The sequence below is a fragment of the Silene latifolia genome, chromosome 11 (assembly GCF_048544455.1).
Source record: "Silene latifolia isolate original U9 population chromosome 11, ASM4854445v1, whole genome shotgun sequence".
In the NCBI taxonomy this organism is placed as follows: domain Eukaryota; kingdom Viridiplantae; phylum Streptophyta; class Magnoliopsida; order Caryophyllales; family Caryophyllaceae; genus Silene; species Silene latifolia.
This window is the reverse complement of record NC_133536.1, coordinates 162,975,920-162,997,595: the sequence shown is the minus strand read 5'-3', so window position 1 is coordinate 162,997,595 and position 21,676 is coordinate 162,975,920. Positions and strand designations below refer to the sequence as shown.

Below are 21,676 nucleotides of genomic sequence, written 5' to 3'. Positions count from 1 at the left end.
TGAATGCTCCTAGTATCCTCAAGCTTCAATGAATCCCTAATCGTTTTGGGGTTTTCTAAATTGCCTTGTAACCCTAGAAAATCGATTCAATTTTTGAGGATTTTGATGTTTGAATGGCTTTTTGTTGATAAAGGAGTGATTTGATTGTGTTTTGAGGAAGTTTGGATTTGATTTGGGTGAATTTTGAGGAAGATGTGTTTTATGGATGAAGGGATTGAGGGTTTTGAATGTGTGTTTGTGTTTGAATAGAATGAAATGAATTGGGAAAGAGGGCTTTTAAAAATCCCGTGTTTTGGCTTGAGCAACAGGAGACGAGCGGATTCCTCAGGAGACGCTCGGATTGTTAAACAGCAGGCTCAGGAATTTCTAGCCCGTGCTGAGACGCGCGGATTCTTCAGGAGACGAGCGTCTTTCAGTGGAGACGAGCGGATTCTCTAGGGGACGCTTGGATTCAAAGTCAGTATGGATTCTTCAATTCTCAGGTCTCCCAAGACGAGCGGCTAGGAGCCAGGACGCTCGGATTATGCCCAAGATAAGCGGGTTCCCTCTGGGACGCTCGGATCACTCCTGTACCTACGGGTTCAGTTCCACCCGCGGGGACTCTTCATTCCCATGTCATTTTCTTCTTCATTCCTTTGGTCTTCATTGCGGGTGGACTACAAAGGCTCGGATAGCCTAGGCAATTGATATCCCCATACTAATCAAAACACTACACATCAAGAAACATTAAAATACCTCCCTCACTTTCTCTCATAATGATAATCTTGATCAAAACATAAAAATATAAATCCAAAATTGACAAAAATGCAATACAAGAAGTAAAATGTAAGTTAAGGGGTTAGAATATTTACAAATGGTGGTTTAGGGAGGACTCCACCAAACTCTCATTATTTTATGAGATGTCAAGGGGGTATAGCCAAGGTGTTGTTGATGTTGCTGAACACCTTGTAGAAGTAGTCAAAGGCTTGTTCATTTTTATTATAAAGATCTTCAATGGAGCTTTCTACATTGTGTTCTTCATTGTGGTTACTTGAGTCAAGATGGTCACCAAAGCCTTGGTCTAAGATCATAGCATTACAAATATAGGGATTGACTAACCCTTCAAATTCATCATCCCATAGACCACAAACTTCATCTACTTGCTCCCCAAAAATGTTATCATGAGTTGACAAGAGCAACTCTTCTTTCATGTTGTCATGGCCAATGAGGCCTTCTTCATTACTTGTCATGATTGATGGTAAGCTATTCAAGCTCTCATTCTTGTTGAAATTTTCTTGCTCTCCGGATAGAGCACTGTGAGGATTATCCACTTTCTTCTTTCATATGGGTGGTGATTCTTTACCCATAGCTTGATCTTTGCATGGATATGCCAACCTCTTCCTATCACTTTCTCGGCTATAATGATCAACCTTGAAACATGGCTCATGTAGTCGGGGAGCTCTCATTGTCTTATCAAGATTAAAAGTGATCGTCTCATCTCCCACTTCAAGCGTGAGTTCCCCATGTTTCACATCAATTACCGCTCCTGCGGTGTGTAAGAATGGTCTTCCTAAGATAATAGGAATGTTGGAATCCTCCTCCATGTCTACAGTGACAAAGTTTACCGGGATGAAGAATTTGCCAATTCTCACGGGCACATCCTCCCATGCCCCTAAAGGTATCTTTGTTGATCGATCCGCCATTTGAAGAGTAATGTTAGTGCACTTGAGCTCTCCCATTCCTAGTCTTTTTCATACCGAGTATGGCATGCCACTTACACTTGCTTCAAGGTCACATAAAGCTTTGTTGATTGTAGTGTCGCCAATGGTGCATGGAATAGAGAAGCTTCCCGGATCTTTGAGTTTTGGAGGTGAACTTCCTTGTAGAATAGCACTACTCACTTTAGTGAATGCAATAGTCTCTAGTTTCCGGATGGATTTCTTCTTGGTAAGAATATATTTCATGTACTTTGCATAGGCCGAAACATGATTTATCAATTCCGTGAATGGAATTGAGACTTCTAAGTTCTTCACAATTTCCATGAACTTTTCAAGTTATTCATCAAACTTAGGCTTAGCTTGACGACTTGGGAATGGAAGTCTAATCACAATAGGCTCTTTTTCTTTAGCCTTCTCTTCATTTTTCTTCTTTGAAACTTCTTTGGTGGTGGGTTCTTCTTCCTTAGAGTTCTCAACTCTTTGCTTGTCACCAACCTCCATAACTTCTTCATCAATTGGATTCTTCGGTCCTTCATACCTTGTACCACTCCTCAAATGGATGGCACTAACCGACTCATGTCTTGGGGGATTACCTTGAGGTGGTAATTGCCCCTTTTGTCTTTGAGAGCTAGAAGATGCTAATTCAGACATTTGAGTTTCCAAAATTTTGGTGTGGAGTCACAATCACTTGTTTTTTGACTGTTATTATAGCAGAAGCTGCCTTCAATTAATTTCTGATTGGTGCTTACTGCAATTACCTGTCACTGAATGTATTCACTGGTGGGTAAAGTGGAGGACGCCTGAACTTAGCAGGAAGAAGATCATAGCTATAATTTTAGCAAGCATTATGGCTCATGTATGGTTCAGCAGGAATAAGTGTAGGATTGAAGGGTGCGTTATCAGGCCTACAGTCCTATGTAGGATGATCAAAATAGAGGTGCAGCATAGACTTAACAACTATGTAATTCAGTCTCAGAATAGACGAGTCTTAGACTGGGTACATTACTTGCAGTCTGCCTAGGTTCCATTTAGCTTTCTAGTTGATTTTGAAAGCATGATGATTTGTTTTGAAAGTAATGTTGTAAGGGACAATTATATTTTTCAATGAGAAGCTTACATTTTCCCAAAAAAAAAAAAAAAAAAACATTTTGGTGTGGGCTAGTATGTTGTTGATGGTGATGTCTTTGGCTTGGCTATCTTTTTGCATTTGGGTGAAAAATTCTTGTTGATTCTTTTGCATTTGGAGGACCGCTTTTTGAACATCAAAGCTTTGGTCATTGGATTTATTGTATGAAGGTTGATTTTGATAACCTTGGCTTTGATTGTAAGAGGGTCTTTGAGATTGATTTCTAATTGGAGGTGGGGTATATGTTGGTTGAAGGTTTTGAACATTTTGGGTTTTGTATGAAAGGTTGGGATGGAATTTGGTATTCTCATTGTAATAGTTTGAAAAAGGGGTGCCACTCTTGTATGCTTGGAAAGCATTCACTTGTTCCCCTACATTCACTTTGGTCATGTCTCAAAGTTCCACAACCCTCACATACTCCACTTGGAATTGAGGATGATTCCACCATAGCATTAACATGTTGTTTGGGTGACTTGGAGGCCTCTTCAAGTTTAGCCATGGCCTTCTCAAACTTCAAATTGATGGTGTCAATATGAGCACTTAGTTGAGCACCCAATTGAGTGATGGAATCTACCTCATGTTTTCCTCTTCTAGTAGCCTTCCGAGGCCTACTATATTGCGAATTATGAACCGCCATTTCATCAATTTTGGCCCATGTTTGATTGTCATCAACTTCGGTAAACATACCATTGGATCCCATATTGAGAATGTTTCGGGAGTCTTCATATAGACTATGCCAAATTGTTGCACAAGGAACCACTCGCTAAGTCCATGGTGTGGACAAGAACGACAAGTATCCTTAAATCTCTCCCATGCTTCATACAATGATTCCTCATCCCTTTGTTTGAACCCGGTGATTTGGGCTCTCAACATATTATTCTTCTCCGGAGGATATAATTTTTTGTAGAATGCAAGTGTCAACTTCTTCCATGAATCAATACTAAGAGTAGTCTTGTCTAGACTTTTCAACCATTGCTTTGCGGTACCAATCGAAGAAAAAGGAAATAAGACCCATCGGATTTGGTCTTGAGTAACTCCGGTTTGAGAAATCGCATCACAATAGTCACAAAAAGTCTCCATATGTGAGTGAGGGTCTTCACTAGGCCTCCCTCCAAATTGACTTCTCTCAACTAGTTGTATGAATGCAGATTTGGCAATGAAATTACCGGTTAAATGTGGTGGTGTAGGAGTACCATTTGGTAGGTTCTCCTCGGTTGGTACGGAATGTGATGAGAATTTAGGCATTGTGGGTTGATTTTGTGGTGGGTTTTGTATTGGGTTGTCCTCTCCTTCTCTTGCAAAAGGGTTGGTAAACTCAATATTATTTGGTTGAATGTCCACAATTTCCCCGATACCTCTTAAAGTACCTCTAGCAAGTCTTCTATTATTGGTTAAGGTTCTTTCAATTTCAAGATCAATGGGTAACAAGTTACCTTGTGATCTCCTAGACATGCAAAATATCAAAAAATTCGAAAACAATTAGAACAACCTTGAGGAGATTGACTTCCCCAAGGTAAAGAAAGATACAACTAAAAATAATTAATGAAAATCAAATCAAGTTAACACTGTCCCCGACAACAGCGCCATTTTTGGTGCGGTATAGAACTCATCGTCAAAAGCTACCAACCAAAACAATATTTATAACTTTACAAACTACTCTTAGCAAAGAGGCAAGTAAAGGTTGGATCCCAAGGGATAGGTATTGATGTAGGATTTTCAATTTCAAGTGGTTGTGTCTTAGGATGTCACAATTTGGGTTGAGATAGGAGATCACTAAGCTAATCAATAATATAAAAGTAAAGTAATGAAAACAAGCAAGATGATTAAAATGAGATGTAAAAAATAGATTAAAAGCACTAGGGTGTCATGGGTTCATAGGGGATTCATGGGAGTTGATCATACAAACATGTTCTCTACTAGATGCAAGCACTTATTGTTGTGATGAGATCGAGTTGGTGTATAAGCTTACAATCCCTAGGAAGGTTTGGGTCCCGGAGCCGAATCGATTTGATTGTACAACACCGACTTAATCCTTCCTATTCAACTATATGCATGGTCTAATGAGACTCGAGTTAGTGTATAAGCTTATAAGTCTCATTGAAAAGATAGGTGATGGGTAAAAAATGAAAGGATTCATAGGCTCGCATTTCATCAAACATAACATGTGCATACGTTGAAATCACAACAAGCAAGAAAATTAATTACGAAAATATATTAGATTAAGCAAGAATCAATCCCCATGTTGGTTTCCCCTAATACTCCATTAACCCTAGTTAAGGAAACTACTCACTCATTATCAAATTCACCATGCTAACAAGGTTGTCAATCATACTAGCAAGATAAAACATGATGAATAAATAAAAGTGATTAACAATAATTAAACAAGGTTAAGAGAGCATTATACCTATGAAGATGATTCCAAATAATAAAGAAAAGAATAATAGAAGTACTTGATGATTGATGGAAGGTTGTTAATACTCCAAATAAACCCCAAATAATCTTCTAATTACCCAAAATAAATGAAGAACAATTGAGAAATTAAGGAAAGATTAATATTGAGATTTGTATTAAAACTTGATTAAGAGTTGATTACAAGATTACTACTAAATTAAAGGATGATTACAACTTGATTAAGAGAGCATTTAGAGATGGTTAAGAGACCCCCCGATTCTAGGTAGTACAAAGGGGTATTTATACTAAAGATTAGGTACAAGGATTAGGGTTACTAAGGGCTTAAATGACTATTAAGACCCTACGAAAAGTTGAGGAAATGCTCCTCTCGAAGGAAATGATTATATCCTTGTTGCTAGTCCCGTGTAAAGACGTTCGTCCCATGCTAAGGCACGGTTGGTACTGACTTGTGATCCGAGCGGATCACGGCTGAGACGCTCGGCTTGAGCTGTTGTGGGGCGCTCGTTGATGTGACCAATATTTGAGCATATTTAGTCCCCGAATTAGCCTCGTTCCTATGATTTTTAGTGCATAATTGGGTGTAAACCTTGCATTTTAATGGCAAAATGGAGCTAAATTGATCGAATCTAATGACCAAGCATCAAAGTGAAGACAAGACTAGAAGGTCTATGTAAATAATGTAGTAGATGGGCAATGATGAAGAAGATCCTTGCATCTCCGACAAGATCCTTGAGGATTGTTGGAAGAAGAAAAGAAGAAAAGAAGAAAAAGCTTGTTGAACTAGAATCCGCCCGTCGCAGCATCGGGACGCTCGTCCAACCTCCAAAATCCGAGCGTCCCTCCTTCCAGTCCGCTCGTCCAACACCTTAATAATCCAAGCATCCCACCTTCCAGTCCGCTCGTCCAACCCCCACAATCCGCTCGTCCCGACCCCTTGGCCGCTCGGATTGTCATCCACTACAGCACGCCTGCTCCTTGTTCTACTCGGGATTTGATACGTGCTTTTTATATAGTCTTTTTAGCCTATTTCAGCACGTATTTCTATGCATTTTTATACTTTTTTTATAGTATTTTGCCCCGAATTGGCTACTTTGGTTCGTTTTGTCTATTTTATAGAAATGAACGTGAAAGTAGTGGAATCGTACTCTTTTTCGTCCTTTTTGCATGCATTTAGAGGAGACGGGATTTTCCAGAGTGAGATACTGCATTGGGAAGCATGTTGGCACGGATTACGAGGCATTTAGGCGAGGACTTGAGCAGATTTGAAGTCAAAGAACTCGATCGAGCAGTTTTACCACTCGATCGAGTAGTTTTTACGTCCCAAGGTGGTCGATCGAGTAGAATTCTACTCGATCCTTAGCTTGCTGAAAGATGAGTTACTCGATCGAGTAACTTTCTACTCGATCGAGTAGAGGTTGTTGAGGTTTTGCTCGATCGAGTGGTTTTAATCCACTCGATCGAGTGGTTTTGCTGTTATGGGCTTCTAAACAGCCCGTGTTATGTTTATTTCGCTAAACTTAATTACTTTGCTATTTAAGCACGCTTTACTAGGTTATTAGATCTATCTTTTCATTATCTAAACTTTCTACTGTAAACTTTACTACGTTGCTTTTGCCTTCACTGTAACCTTGCTCTCGGATCTATTTTCGCTAGGATTTTGTGTTCTTTACGCCGGAATTCGCACGATTGTAATCCTTTCTCTTCCCTTAATAATAGTTAATCATTTGTTGCTTTAATCATTTGTTCTATTTCGATTATTCTTCTGCCCTAATTTCTCTTTTATGCATTTTATTGTTTATTTCATAATGTTTACTGCTGGGAATTTATCTGCTGTTAGTATAATTAGCGACATGAGTAGCTAAACCCCTTTCATGTTGGGATTAGAGGATCTGCGGTAGGAATGTGACGATGTAGTGGATGAAACAGATGAATTAATTATGAGACTCTGTCACCATAGCAATTTAATTGTATTTATCGACTTAGTTGAGTGCACACTTCTGAGTTAACCTTTAATCTGGCTAAAATTAATCCTAGATCGAAAGATTGGACTAAATAGGCCTGCTCTGAACAGTAGACTACCCTGACGAGAATGAAAGTTAAGTTAGTGGTATTTTAGGATAGAAAGTGGACCGAAAGGACCTTTCAACATCCGTCTTACATTAATTCGTCTGAGTCATTTACAGCTGAGTCACTGGACTGCCGTAGTGAACCGAAATCCTGACATGTCCCTCTCTATCTGATAGTTTAATCTTATTTCTCTACCTTTATTGCTCTTGCCCTTTATTTCTCTTTCCTTTAAACTCGTAGTTTAGATAACAATTCAAACAACCCCCCCCCCCCCATTTGTGACCAAATAGACGGACTACTACAGATATCTTGCCTCCCTGTGGAGATCGACCTGACTTCTCTAGCTATATAGTTAGTTTAGTTAGTTTATTTTTTACAGGTTCACGACAGACGTGTCAAATTTTGGCGCCGTTGCCGGGGAGGCAATTGCCCTATTTGTTTTCGTTCCGTTTATTTTATCCGTCTCAGGAAATTTCTATTCCTTGAGGCAGTTCCTATTCATTTTCTTTCAGTGTTGTTTATGCCCAGGTCAGGCAGGTTTGAATTAGTTTCAGCTGATTCAGAGCCAGAGAGATTATTCAGGCATAGACTCCGTCTGCAGAGAAAATCACGAAAGGAAGACTTGAGTACTTTCGAGCCAGAGCTACATCACTCTCTTTTCGAAGACAGTCCGATTTCTACAGTAAAGATACCAAATCTTTCTAGTCATTCAGTGCCTAAAGCATCCTCTATTCCGAAGGGTTTCAATCTCCAGACTGAGGATGGGAATACATTCGACATCCGTCCTTCTTATATCAATCTGGTGGAGAGAAATATTTATAGAGGTGTGGCAGGTGAAGATCCGAGGAAGCATATGGAGACCTTTACCGATTACTGTTCTACTATCCCCGCCACTAAGGGGGTAACTCAAGACAAGATTAAGGAAGTTTTATTTCCTTTCTCTTTAGTGATTCCAGGGAGTGGTCGATCGACTTGGACCGCACATTGCTTTGGGGTTCTGATTGGGAGTCTCTTGCTCTTGCATTCTACAAGAGATATTTCTCTCCACAACGCACCAATCTGATGAGGGCCAAGATTACTAGTTTCAGACAGGCTCCCGATGAAATTTTTTATGAGGCGTGGTCAAGATTCAAGAAGTTGGTGAGGTCTATTCCTCACCATGGGTTTGACCCATGGTTCCTAGCTAATCAGTTCTACAATGGGCTGTATGACGACCAAAGAGCCATACTTGATGCGGCATCTAGTGGGAGATTCCAGGAAAACACCGATGATGATAAGGGATGGTCCCTTATTGAGGAGATGGCAAATCACAGTGCTGAGTATGGTAACCCGAGGGATGGGATTAGAAAAGCAGTTCATGCGATTGATAAGGTTTTGGCTTTGGAGACCATGAATGCTAGATTTGACAAGTTGGAGCTACAAGCTGCTGGGGAGCCTCAAACGGTCCATGTTCTTACTAGAGGAGAGACCGTCACATGTGAGAGATGTGGGAGTAATGATGGCCACACTGTTGTTGGCTGTCTTGTAGAGAAGGAACAAGTCCTTGCCTTTCAGACATATAGGCGAGGAGGAGGTTCCTATTACAATAATCAAGGGGCAGTCCATCCCAATTTGAGGTGGACTAGTCAAAATGTGCTCAATCCTACCCCTCCTCCGCACCAGCAGCAGCCTTATGTTCCTCCACATAAGAATCAACAAGGCTTCAAAAGCCTCCTTCCTTTACTCCTCCTAACCACGGTGCATCATCTTCCGGTGGGGTGAGTGAAATTGGTGAGCTTAAGTCTATGTTGCAAGCTTTTACAAAGCAGTTTCAGCTGAGTGATCAACAGAATGATGCGTCCATAAAGGCACTTGAAACTCAAGTTGCCCAACTAGCCATGAATCAATCCTCAAGAAAGCAGGGTCAATTACCGACTCAAAATGAGAAGAATCCACACGATACGTTAAACTTGATAAATCTGAGAAGCGGTCGTTCTTATGAGGGACCGGAAATACAAAAATCAGACCCGAGGAGAGCTGTAACTGATGATGATCAATGTTCTGTCGATGAAAGTGAGCTCACGGCAAAGCAAGTGCTCGATCGACTGGCTTCTGGAGGTCGATCAAGCACATTTGGTGAAGAAAGTGGTCGATCGAGTGGTTTTTCCACTCGATCGAGTGAACAGGAAGAGCAGACTGGTCGATCAAGTAGTTTTTCTACTTGATCGAGTGAAGAGCAAAATGGAGTTGCTCGATCGAGTGAAAATTTTGTTGGAGCTTGTGTCTTCCACAAATTAGTGTGATAACATTTGTAAATCTCTTACAGGTTCACAAGGGTATACTTCGTATATTTAATCAGTTGATTAACGTTTACCTAATAACGGTTGGCTTGCTAGAAAGTTTGACGTTATTATCATACAGATGGCGGTGATCAACTGGTCCCTAAAGGTCACACATATAGGATGTGTTTGAGAGATGTGGTTATAGAAATATGATCACATTGATGCCTAATATGACTAAACAGTTAGTCAATGTGTTGATGAGACAATTATTTAATGAAGATTAAATAATATTAGTTGAGACGAATTAACTGTCAATTCGTAAATTGAATATAATAAGTTATATTTAATTAAATGTATGTAATGTTAGCTTGGACGAATTAATCTGTTAATTCGTAATTAAATGTAATCGGTTTTATTTAATATCAACAAGATGAATGTGTCATAGTGGTAATAGTGAGGGTACACAAACCAAGAGGTCATGGGTTTCATCCTTACTAGATGGCAATTTAACACATTTTATACATTTTTGGAATAACCAAAATAAGGAAATAATATTCCTTATTTCGGTTATATGGGCCGAAAATAAGGAAGAAAATATCTACCCTATTACTAACCTAATTCACGGTTTAAGTAGGTGAGAGGGAGATTATTTTTAGACCTAAATTTTTCTACTCATTCTCTTGCCTCTTCTCATCAGTAAAAACACAAAAAACCTAAATTTTCACAGAAATTTTTAGATCGATTCTAGCATAATCAATAGGGCATATCTCATATCGTCTTGGGTATAACTGATAGGCGAATATCTATTTTGATATTGTTCTTAGGCCGTATTTGCTAGGACCGAAGGTTATTTCTGAATCCTTTAATTTTGTTTATGTATTTTTATTTTATGACTAGTATCGTCTTCATTAAATTCGTTATAATCCTTAATAATAAGGGAAGTATACAGATTATTTCCCACAAGTGGTATCAGAGCCAAGGCCACGGATATTAATTTTGATGATTTTCATAAAATTGTTTGTAAACAATAATTAGGGTTTGCGAGAAAAAATGTAATCGGCTGGATTGTTTTTTGAGCCGTGGATTTGTTTTTTTCGTTTCCGTTACTGTTCACGGATGAACAGTATTTTTTTAAAAAAAAAAAAAAATTTCTGTTTTTTTTTTCATTCGGTTTTTGCTGAAAAACCGAGAAAAGATTACGGGCTGTTTTTGTTTCTTTTCAGTTTTACCGAGAAAAGAAAAAAAAAATCCTGTTTTGTTACTGTTCACGACAGGGCTGTATAAAAAAAAATTCTGTTTTTTTTTTGGGTTTTGCCTAGACAATAAAAAAAAATAGTCTTATTTTTGTTTTGTTTTGGCAAATTAATTATTGTGAAGCTATTCATAATTATAAGATACCTAATTATTTTAAAGCAGTTTAAAATTTTGACGGATTGAATTCATATTACAAGTTTAATGTGAATTAAGATTAAATTTAAAGTGATTATTGAGGAATTGTCACTTAATTTGATCAATTAAATAGGTGGTTTGGATAAATTAATCAACATAATTAAGGAATTGTGTCATGTATGTTTAATTTATTTTTAGTTGATGCATTTTAATTTTGTTGAATGAATCGAATGAATGAATTTTATTTACGTATTTATTTTTGCAATCGGTTGTAAATTGTAATACTTAGTGTGGCCTTAGTCAAATTATGTTTTCGTAATGAAGGAAACATGATTTTTTTTATGTAATTATGAGATCTCGAATCTCCTTTATTTTAGTTTTGGGTTTTGAAATTAGATTGTAATAAATAGGTTTATTATGTAATCTTAATTCTTGTAATTTCAATGAAGACTAAAGATGGAGATTGGAGCTCACTCCCGCTACATGGATCAAGATGGAACATCAAGACAAGCTTCTCGGGTCCAAGGATGGATTCCAAACTTGTATTTAATGTTCATTTTGATAGGATAGGCCACACTAGGACTTTTATTGTTTTTACATTTTTCATTCTATTGTTTTTCATAACATTTTAGTTTATGCATCATATTCCACCTAAAACCAAACCACCTACTACTAAAATGCATGAAAATTGACTCATATAGGTTGTATGTTAGTTTTCATGGACATACAGATGTCACACACTTGTTAAGCCATCACCTTAGTTTATTCATTCTCGCATGCTAGATATTAGTTCACTTAAAATGAATTAAAATAAAGTTGATGGGATCTTCCTCTAAAATGGAAATTGAGATTAGTCTTTATAAGGGCAAACAACTATGAATCCCTTCTTCGTCAGTAGCCATAATATGACCCCTTCTACGTTGGGTAAGTAGTTGTGTTGACTTAGTTTACCTCAACATCATAGTCCGAAGAGTTTCTCGTGATTATGATGGACTAAAGATAGAATTTACAGAAACTTATCGACCAAGAATTCTAACGGTAGAATTAGCTAAAAGGTTAGCTTATCAATTTACAGAAAATTGAGTCTTGGGATCATTTATATAATTCTTGAGGGAGGTCAATTGTATAAATGTTTTGAGTCTTCGCGTTATGACATTAATTCATTAGACTTCAAATCAAAACGATGCACATGCTTATCATTTTTATTCTTCTTTCGCAGTGTAGAACACGATTATTTTTGATAATAATGTTACAACAAATGGCTGGAAATAACGCAATCCCAATGCCTAGTGCCACACTTGATCGCGCGTCCGGGCTGAAAATATTCATGGACCAGATGAATCAGTTCACACGTTTGAAAAATGACGGGTCCAACTTTGCGGACTGGGAGGCGGCACTACGGAATGCTGCCATTGCTGACGGTAAGCTCAAGTACTTAACTGAGCCAATACCGGTCAATCCAGGCCCCAATGCAGGAGTCAACGAGTCACTCGCTTATAATGATTTCGTTATGGAAGCGGGTGCGATAAAGAACGTACTCATCTTTGCAATGGAAACCAATTTGCAGAGACGCTTCATTGCCCAAAGTGCAAACAAGATTTTCACTACGCTCACTAACGAGTTCTCAAAAGCACCGAGAATCGTTACATATGAGCATACCTGTCGCTTCTTTGATGCAAAACTCCAGAAGGGCCAACCGGTTAGCCCACACATTCTTCACATGATTGAGAATGTCGAGAAGCTAGAGGCACTGAATTGTAAAATCAGTGAGAGCATTGTCATTGACCGAATGCTTCATTCTCTTCACGATGGTTTTTCCCTTTTCAGGGCGAACTATTACATGAAGGACTTGAAAAAGAGTCCTCATGAGCTACACTCCCTTCTCGTACAGACCGAGAAGGATATGAAATTGAGTGGGAGCATGAAACAGGATGTTCTCACGATTTACAACAAGGGTAAAGGTAAGGGCAAGGCTCATGGCGACCTAGCTGTAGGTAAGCCAAAGTTTAAGAAGCCAGGAAACGGTAAGAGTGCGCCTGGTGAGACTAGTGGCTCACAAAGCAAGGCAAAGAGCAAGGGCGGTGACATAGAGTGCCACCATTGTCACAAGACTGGACATTGGAGAAGGAACTGTCCCGTCTACCGTGAGGACATCAAAGCAGGCCGCGTCGTTCCTGTTGGTATGTCATCTTATATTCATATGATTGAGATTAACCATGCAAGTTTCGGAACTTGGGTACTAGAAACTGGTTGTGGTTCTCATCTGTGTAATCATTTGCAGGGCCTAAAGAACATCATACCTCTCGAAAAAGGTGATGCGGACCTGCGTGTCGGGAATGGAGCACGAGTTGCTGCTGTCTCGAAGGGAACATATGTAATCCAACTCCCTAGTGGTTTTGAGTTATTTTTAAATAACTGTTACTATGTACCCAGTTTGTCTAAGAACATTATTTATGTTTCCGTACTTGCTAAAGACGGTTTTTCATTTTCAAGAAAGGATAATAGCTGCATTTTCTCTTTCAATGAAATGATTTATGGCAAAGCAGTTTCCATGAATGGAATTTATATCTTAGACCAAACCACAGAAGTATTACACGTGAATAATAAGAAAATAAAGGTTGGTGACAAAGATCAAACCTATCTATGGCATTGTCGAATGGGACACATAAATGAGAAACGCGTGAAGAAACTCGTCGATAATGGGACTATTCCCGCATTCGATTTTTCTACATATGGCACGTGTGAATCATGTCTTATTGGCAAGATGACTCGAATCTCCTTCAAATGTGTTGGAATGCGCGCTAGTGACCTATTAGGACTCATACATACTGATGTTTGTGGACTTATGTCAATTACCGCTAGAGATGGCTATAGATATTTTATCACTTTCACGGACGATTTGAGTAGATACGGATATGTCTACTTAATGAAGCATAAAAGTGAGTCCTTTGAAAAATTCAAAGAATACCAGAACAGGGTACAGAACCAACTGGGTAGAAAGGTTAAAGCACTCCGTTCAGATCGGGGTGGCGAATATCTTTCAAATGAGTTTGATCAACACCTGAAAGACTGTGGAATCGTTTTGCAGTTAACTCCACCTGGAACACCTCAATTGAATGGTGTGTCCGAACGGAGAAATCGAACCTTACTTGATATGGTTCGATCCATGATGAGTCACACGGTAGTGCCTGATTTATTATGGGGTTTTGCTCTTTTGTCAGCTGCTCTTATACTTAACCGAAGTCCGTCTAAAGCTGTCGACAAGACTCCATATGAAATGTGAAAGGGAACGGTCCCTAACTTGTCCTTTATTAGAGTTTGGGGCTGCGAGGCTTATGTCAAGTGGAGACACGAGGATAAGCTCGGCCCGCGATCGGTCAAGACATACTTTATAGGTTATCCAAAAGGAACATTTGGTCATTACTTCTATTCGCCTACCGAATATCGAGTTTTTGTTGCGGCTAGTGCAACGTTCTTAGAGAAAGAATTTCTCGAGAACAAGACGAGTAATAGAACCTTCGAGCTGTCGGAGATTCCAGAACCAACAACCGAGGAACGGATGGAGGAAGTTGTACCTCCAACTGATGATACGTTTAATATTCCTGAGGAACCTAGGAGGTCGGGTAGAGTCTCTCATCCTCCAAACAGATACATTTGTATGGTCGAAGAGAATGACGTTTTACTCCTAGAGAGTAATGAACCCGTCACCTAGAAAGGTGCTATGACCTGTTCCGACTCAAACCTATGGCTCGAAGCCATGCAATCCGAGATGGACTCCATGTATGAGAATAACGTATGGGATCTAGTTGATTTACCTAATAAGGTAAAACCTCTACAGTGCAAATGGCTTTACAAGATAAAGCGTTCTGTAGACGCGCAACCAGATACCTATAAGGCACGACTTGTGGCAAAAGGTTTCACTCAAGTGCACGGACTGCATTATGATGAGATTTTTGCACCTGTAGTCATGCTATGTTCCATTCGGATAATCTTAGCGATAGCCGCATTTCATGATTATGAAATTTGGCAAATGGATGTGAAAACCGCCTTTTTAAACGGTTATTTGGAGGAAGAGTTGTACATGGTGCAACCCGAAGGTTTCATAGATCCTAAACATCCTAAGAAAGTATGCAAGCTTAAGCGTTCTATTTATGGACTTAAGCAAGCTTCTCGGAGTTGGAATCATCGTTTCGACCAGGTGATAAAAGAGTATGGTTTCACTCGATCGGTCGAGGAACCATGCTTATATATCAAGTCGAGTGGGAGCAAGATTGTTTTCTTGATATTGTATGTCGATGACATACTCTTGATTGGGAATGACATTCTTCTCCTATCTTCGGTTAAAGAGTGGTTGAAGAACCATTTCCAGATGAAAGATCTGGGTGAGGCACAACGCATTTTGGGAATCCGTATCTACCGAGATAAATCACGACGGACGTTATCACTTAGTCAGGAGTCTTATTTGGATAATATTCTTGAGAAGTTCAGCATGACCAACTCCAAGAAGGGAAACCTTCCAATGACGACTGGGATGCAGTTGAGCAAGTCTCAGTCACCCACGACGCCTGAAGGGATTGAGCGCATGAGTCGTGTTCCTTATGCATCTGCAATAGAATCGATCATGTATGCCATGATATGCACACGTCCAGACGTGGCATATGCATTGAGTATGACGAGTCGGTACCAAAAGACTCCAAGTGAAACACACTGGATAGCTGTCAAAAACATCCTCAAGTACCTACGGAGGACTAAGGATTTGGTATTGACTTATGGAGGCGATACTAAGCTATGCGCAATCGGTTACGCAGATGCTAGCTTCCAAACGGATCGAGATGACTCAAAATATCAGTCCGGGTTCGTCTTCACTCTTAATGGTGCTGCGGTCAGCTGGAAGAGTTCCAAACAGAGTGTTGTAGCAGATTCTACTACTGAATCCGAGTACTATGCCGCTTCGGAGGCAGCAAAGGAAGCGATATGGATGCGTCAATTCTTACAAGGACTTACAGTAGTTCCTAGTTCGAATGACCCGATCACCATCTATTGTGATAATAGAGGTGCCATCTTCCAGGCTAAGGAGCCAAAGTCTAGCAACAAATCTAGACATGTACATCGGAAAACTCACCTGATCCGTGATAACGTGGAGCAAGAGGAGATAGTGATAGACAAGATTACGACGGATGATAACATCGCGGATCCTCTCACTAAACCGTTGAATTATGATAAGCATGTAGGGCACGTTAATCCCATGGGAATTAAACGCGTTCCTGAGTTGTAGTACTTGATTATGGATTTGATACATTATCTTTTTCATATACTATTTATAACTTCATCGTTTTATTATAATATTTTGTTTTTCATGTGGATTGTACTGACAACATTGAACGCCACAAAGTGAACTGAATTACATTATATTTGTTTTGGTCCGTAATCGCCAATGTGAGCTGATAACTCCAGCTATTATATTGTGCAGTCGATTGATGGTGGGTTCAACGAGCCATAAGTCAAACGATTGACTGATCGATCACAGATGCGAGATTATAACGATACCTCGTAGGACAACTTTTTGTGACAACGTAATGGAGTCCTAGATGTTTAAAAACATTCGGTGCCAAGTCGTGGATAGGACATCCATTGTGTTCCTAGAGTCGATTCTTTTGACTATCGACTGTCTCTTGAGATTAAGGCAGTTTTTGGGTGACTTTGGTTTCTTTCTCAAGGTCTGCCGTAACTGGAGGCTAAGTAGATTTTTGTGGGTCATTTCATACGGTGCTTACATCTACAGGATTCGAGATGAGGAAAATATCCAACCCTTATCAGGTATAGTTATTTCTCACGGCCACTCGAGGAGTTGTAACTGAAATGCATGGCCATGCTCGAATGTTGATTCGTTTATCAGTTAAGTTACTCTCTAGTCGGGGAAAACACTCTTGATATTGATCACTTGTAAAATACGACCTTTGTGCATACGGATTTGCAAATTGTTTTACATTGAGTGGGAGAAATTTTAGGATATGAGAATCGGTTATCGCACATACACTTGTGAGGACAAGTGGAAGTTTGTTAGACCTTGTGTCCTCCACAAATTAGTGTGATAACATTTGTAAATCTCTTACAGGTTCACAAGGGTATACTTCGTATATTTAATCAGTTGATTAATGTTTACCTAATAACGGTTGGCTTGCTAGAAAGTTTGACGTTATTATCATACAGATGGCGGTGATCAACTGGTCCCTAAAGGTCACACCTATAGGATGTGTTTGAGAGATGTGGTTATAGAAATATGATCATATTGATGCCTAATATGACTAAACAGTTAGTCAATGTGTTGATGAGACAATTATTTAATGAAGATTAAATAATATTAGTTGAGACGAATTAACTGTCAATTCGTAAATTGAATATAATAAGTTATATTTAATTAAATGTATGTAATGTTAGCTTGGACGAATTAATTTGTTAATTCGTAATTAAATGTAATCGGTTATATTTAATATCAACAAGATGAATGTGTCATAGTGGTAATAGTGAGGGTACACAAACCAAGAGGTCATGGGTTCGATCCTCAATAGATGACAATTTAACACATTTTATACATTTTTGGAATAACCAAAATAAGGAAATAATACTCCTTATTTCGGTTATATGGGCCGAAAATAAGGAAGAAAATATCTACCCTATTACTAACCTAATTCACGGTTTAAGTAGGTGAGAGGGAGATTATTTTTAGACCTAAATTTTTCTACTCATTCTCTTGCCTCTACTCATCAGTAAAAACACAAAAAACCTAAATTTTTAGATCGATCGAGTGATATTATTGGAGATTTTACTCGATCAAATGGGTATATTGGTCGATCGAGTATTTTTGATGACGGGAAGCTTGTTCGAGAGCCTGCTAGCGGTCGTTTAAGCGATAAATCACCGGAAAGACCTCGTTCGAGAGGTAAGAAGCGTCCAAAGGATACAGAACTTGCTCCGGAAGACACATTGGAAGAGAGAAACAAGGGACTCGAGATACCTATCACGGTTCCCTACCCGAGGCGTCTGCAGAATTCAAAGGCCAATCAACAATTCGGCAAATTTGTTGAACTTCTGAAAAGCTTGGAAGTCACTGTGCCGTTTATCGAGTTGCTGACAAAGGTACCCTCTTATCTTAAGTATATGAAAGAAATTTTATCGCGTCCGAGGAATATTAGTGATAGTGAGACCGTAGCATTGAATGAGGTGGGGTCAGCCCTATTTCAAAATAAGTTACCTCCTAAGCAGTCAGACCCGAGTAGTTTTTCAATTCCGTGTCATATCGGTACCTATTTGATTGATAAGGCCCTATGCGATCTAGGCGCTAGCGTGAGTGTCTTACCGCTGTCTCTGGCTAAGAGACTTGGTTTGACAAAGTTGATTTGCACCAACATGACAGTCCAGATGGCCGACCGCAGTATATCACGACCACTAGGTATAGTAGAAGACGTACTTGTGAGGATCGGGAGGTTCTTTATTCCCGTTGATTTCGTTGTCTTAGACATCCCCGAAGATGTGCACACCCCTATTATTTTAGGGAGGCCATTTTTGTCTACTGCCGTGCAGTTATAGACGTCGGGGGGAAGACTTTGACCTTTCAGGTAGGGGACGAGGAGCTGATTTTTCATCAGTCTAAGTCCCGGAGGGCTCCCATACAAGCTCAGTCTTACAATGCTCTCTCTTCTATTGACCCTATTATTGACACTCCAGTTGAAAATTTGGAGTATTATGCTGCAATTGTTACCCCTCCGCCTCAGAGTGAGAGCAAAAGGGAGGAAAGTTCGTCTGTTTTCTTTGCTGCATGTACAGATGAAAGCAATGAAGGAGCTGTCAAAGGATGTTGTGCAACTGCTGTCAATCAAATTGGAAGTAAAGATGCTAAAGACGGTGATAGAGTAGCAAGGATGAGAAAAGTTCACGCTTATGTGGATGTGAACTACTCCCCTCCTACTGTTTCAAATGATTATTCAAGCTCATGGAAGTTGAAGAGGACAATCAACGTTGCTGAGATGACGTCCTCCAGTCAGGAGCCCTTCAAGGGACTACTGAATTACATTGGGACTTGAGCGGGGAAATGCCCCGTGTAACACTTTGTAATAGATAATTTTTGAATTTTCTGTTGAATTTGTTTTAATGCCTTTTATTAGGACAATTAGTTTATAGACTGTTTTTAGCGTAGATTTAAGACTATAGACTGTTCCTATGCGTATTTGGTATGTTGCGATATTTTTGCACGTGTTTTTATGCAGGTTTGGGGAAGTTTTACGCATTCCAAGGGAAGAATTGACGAAATTTAAGAGCTTACGCGAGAAAAGAGCTCCATCGAGTACTTTTTGTACTCGATCGAGTGAAAAAATGGTCGATCGAGTGTTTCCTTTAGTCGATCGAGTAAATCAATAAAGGGGAGTTCTCGATCGAGTAGAATTCTACTCGATCGAGTAGATGGAGCATCAAAGTGCTCAATCGAGTGGTTTAAAACCACTTGATCGAGTAAATGCAAAAGGACGCAGGGAGTTTTTCTAACTTAAACTCTTTTGTTCCTTTTCTATTTCATTTAGCCCCAAATTTTCGTCCCTCATCCCTAATTGCGATCAAATTCATCCCCAAATCCCCATTTTCTTGCCCAATCTCCAAATACGCCACCTACAATCTGTTTCCTGCTTATTAATCTTTCAAAGCCCCATATTTTCCCCTTGTTTCGTGCTCATTTACACGGTATTAAAGAGGATTTAGGGTTTGCGGTTTTGAGCTCGAAAAAATCGCTTGTTTTTCTTGTTTCTAAAGATTAATTGCATATTGTAGGTCTATTCCCATCAAGTAAGTGATTTCTACACCCTCTTTGCATTTTAATTTCGATTATTTTGAATTTTGTGAGGTAAAATTGAAATTATTTTTGAATATCCATTGTTGGTCGAATTTTCGACCTTAATTGTCTCTATTTGTCCCTTAATTGTCTTACTTGATGATATATCCGCATTCCTCGCTGTTTGTTGCATGTCTTTTTCGAATTCTACATGATTTTTGCGATATGGGTTCAGGACAGTCGAAAATTTCGACTGTCATTTCGGCTATTGTTGCTGTAATTCGTCTAGTTAGCATCATTGTTGTGAAATTGCAGCTGATTGTTGACTAATATCACACCCTGTCGATGCTTAAACATGCTTCATTCGGACCTTTGCACAAACTTTGCGATTAGGGCTAATCAGTCGAATTTTTTTACTGTCAGACGGGTTATATGCTGCCTTGCTTTAATTAACTTCAGTTGTTGCTTACTTGCTACTGTCGTTACCTGCTATCCCGTTCCCTATCGTTTTTTTTACATGCTGCTATTCAAATTTGTTTGAGGAATTGTTGGGACCTTTATGCTGTAAGGCGAAATTTTCGACTGATAGGGGATTCACATGCCATCATATGCTGGTTTTTCGTGCTGTTTTAGCCGCTATTATCAGCTGTTATCTTATCATGTCCCCTGCCCTATGCTCACAGGATGGAGTCTAGTTCTTTACCTTCTACCAGCTCCACTTCTAGCCCGTCCTTGAGTGAGACGGTGGCCCCTGCTGTTGCCACCGCCTCCGTTTTAGTCACTACTGCAGCCCCAGTGTTCCTAGTTTCAGCTGCAGGTACAGTTTTTGCTCCAGCTAGCTCTGCTGCTAGCTCAGTTTAGCCTGCCACTTCCTCTACGGTCACCACCACTACTAGCACTGCTGCTAGTTCCTCTTCAGTGGTGGCCATAGCACCCATTACTCCTACACCAGCCACTGCTCTTACTCATGTGGTGGACTCGCTAGCAGCCGCAGCTGCTTTCAGAGCAGCCCTGGTCCCTCACCCCGTCACTGCACGGGCTACTACTTCGGGTTCCAGAGGCCGGGGTCGTAGACAGTCTCGTTCTGGCACAGTCAAAGTCCGAGGGGACACTTCCCTCGACTCCCACCCAGATTATCCGCAGGTACATTTTGTTAACGCTTTACATCGTAAGAAATTTTATGACCTGCTATGCTGTGTGCATGTTCCTTCCCGATTTCTAGAGAAATCGGCACTTGTGAGACTCGGCATTTACGAGTCGGTTTGTGACTTACTACGGGGCACGGGGATGGCCGGGCTCATCACTATGAGCGGCCGCACTTTTTTGGAGCTGAGCCTCGAGTTTCTCAGCTCCTTTACCTTCTCCTCGGGGGCACACGATGCTGACCCCTCTAGTGCTTCGGTGTCCTTCCGGTTGTTTAACCAGACCTTTCCAATGACCTTAGGGGAGTTTGGTAGGTTACTTGGCCTTACCTCTACGGGCGCGATTACCGCCCCTAGGAGGGTCTTCCGTCAGCTTTGGAGGACCCTAGCCCACACCACTTTTCAGGAGCGAAAGCTCCAACAGGTCCACCTCCCCGCTGTCCGTTGTTTTCTTAGATTGATGGGGAGCACTATTTTCTGCCGAAAGGAGCCGAACAACATCACAAACACCGAGCTTTCCATCCTGGGCGGTTACCTGAACATCGACTGTGAGGGTCCTTTTACCCTCAACATAGCTTACTTGACCGAAGCACCCTTGAGCCAGGGGAAGAAGGAGACGGGAACCATTCCCTGCGGTGACATAGCCACCATTCTTGCCCGTTCCCTCATCCCCGTTTGGCCTCGTGACTTGCAGTACCTCCAGGGAGAGAGGCTACTGAGTCTGGATGCCATGCTTTCTCAGCATTGGCTTACCCCAGACTACC

At 40.2% G+C, this 21,676-nt stretch overlaps 1 non-coding gene across 1 annotated transcript; it reads left to right on the top strand.

Annotated features, from left to right (window-relative positions):
- Positions 1–3,589: 3,589 nt before the first annotated feature.
- LOC141615821 (small nucleolar RNA R71) lies at positions 3,590–3,696 on the top strand. Its single transcript, XR_012530216.1, has one exon. It is a non-coding gene; the product is annotated as a small nucleolar RNA R71 (small nucleolar RNA).
- Positions 3,697–21,676: the final 17,980 nt, after the last annotated feature.